Source organism: Corvus brachyrhynchos, unplaced genomic scaffold (assembly GCF_000691975.1).
Source record: "Corvus brachyrhynchos isolate BGI_N302 unplaced genomic scaffold, ASM69197v1 scaffold223, whole genome shotgun sequence".
Taxonomy (NCBI): domain Eukaryota; kingdom Metazoa; phylum Chordata; class Aves; order Passeriformes; family Corvidae; genus Corvus; species Corvus brachyrhynchos.
In genome coordinates, this window is record NW_008237174.1 from 629,555 (window position 1) to 631,688 (window position 2,134).

The following is a 2,134-nucleotide window of genomic DNA, read 5'->3' on the forward strand; positions in this document are numbered from 1 at the left end:
GCGTGGTGGATATTATTTCTGCTGATGGGGTGAGATCGAAGACAGTCCATGCTGGGCTGGGTTTAGCCAGGGCTGAGGACTTTCAAGTTTGCACACCTGAGCCTTTGCTGTGGCCATGCCCTTGATGGGGTGGGATTCACATGGCAAGTGGTGGGTCGAAGGAAGGGGGTGAGAGCAGCAGCAGAGGCTGCATGCTCCTTCTAGGGAAACACAAACCTGCTTGCCTCCAGGCAGCTGGTGCCAGGGATGCTGCTGGTATAAGGGAGGAGGGGGAGGCACCAGCCACGGTCCCTCTTGCTCAGTTACTCCGCAGCCAGAGCCTCTCGTCTGCCTTCTCAGCGCTCTGATTCCCTCCCTGCCAGGTCATGTATGCAGTAATACCAATGAGCTGGGACAGACACTCAGAGCCAGGCGTGTCCCTTCCCACCTTCAGCAACAGCCATCCCCAAATGCCCAGGTGCCAGGCAGCCATGGAGGGCATGGCACACCTGCTGCTCACAGCTCCTCTGTCCTAGTACTGTGCCCTGGGCCGTACTCTGCCACGATAGTCAGCTGCTGGCGAGCTGCTCGGTTTCCCAGTTCCTGCCTGCAGCTGGATCTGTGACCCTGGCCTTGCTTCTTATCTCCTGTTTCTTCAATAGGACGTGAACCACAGAAACAGGGAGCTGGCACTTGTCCTAGCAGGAGCAGCCACAGCCTCTTCCAGGGCTACCTTCCTGCTTGCCAGTGCCTCAGTGTGGGCATAAAGCAAAAAGGGCTTTGGAGGAGGAGGGAGATGACCTGCTGCAGCCCACCTTGTTCTCAGCCAGAGCCTCTTTGGCCAGGTACTGTTCACGCTTCATCTTAACCTCCTCAGCCTCAGGAATGTCAGGTTCCAGCCATGCAGTCACACGTCCAATAATGAAATCCAAATGCTGGAAGTGGATGGGACGTGTGGGTTGGCTGTGGTGGCGAGTCCTTACCCCTGCCCCAGCAGCACATCCTTAGCCACCCAGCTGGGCTCAGCAGCTGGTACCTCAAAGGTGACGATGAAACCTGAGCGTACAGCCAGCAGCTGCCAGTGAGTCAAGGTCAGGCTGCCATCCTGGTCCCTGAATGCTCTGTATCTGTGGGAGCAAAGTGCAGCAGGTACTGACCGACCTTCCTGGCAGTTACTCCTGCTCCCAGCTGGGCATGCTGGAGCACAGCAGAACCAGCCTTCAGCCAGCTTCTGCTGGGACCTACGTCCCACAGGTCACCCGGCCCCAGGGGAATTTAATCTTCACAAAAGCACCTCCCTCCACAATGGTGGCAAGTGACCCTCCCCACTGCCCCACACACAGACCTGTCCAGTGCACACTCAGCCCTGGCATGAGTGAGGGCCCCCAGGACCTCAGTGAAGTGGGTGGGCAGCATGGACCTGGCTCAAAGTCACTCTGCTAAATAAAATGTTTGCTGTGGCAGAGGCAGAGAAAGGCAAAATCCAAGCTGAAGGAAGGAGGAGCCAGGCGAGGCGGGAGCGGGCTCCCACCTGCATGGGGTGTTGCTGTGCAGGACAAAGTCCCGTGGTGCGTACGCCAAGGTGGAGTTCACGTAGCTGTGCAGGCTGCTGTTGTACATATGCCTGTGGTACACAGAGGGCAGAAAATCAGAGCTGAGGGCTATGAGGAAGGCCTGGAAGCAGGAAGATGTGCTGCAGCAGATCCTGCAGCTGGGGGGACACCCCATCCTCACCTTCCTTCATGCCCTGTGCTTCTGGGGTGGCTTTCTGCCTCTCCTTCCCTCAGCCTGACAAACCAGACGTGACGCTGGTCTGGGACAGCAGAGCTGCTCACAGTGCAGTGCCCTGTTCCCTCCTCCCAGTTACTGCCAAGCAAGGCCCAGAGCATGACAGCTGCCCACTGCCCGTGGCTGGAGCTGCATCTTCTGCACAGGCAGACCCACCCCCAGCACTGCAGCTCCCCTCATCACGCTGCATCCTGCAACACCCAGATGAGTTCCCCCAGTTCCCTTACTCCACCTGCAGCCCCCTCACCCCTGGCCGCCCGCCCAGCTCATGTTGCTGATGATGGCCAGGTGAGTGGTGGCCTCCAGGGTGGACAACCAGATGCCAATGCCCTGTGCCTGCTCAGCCACAGGCCGCTGGGAGTCCCAG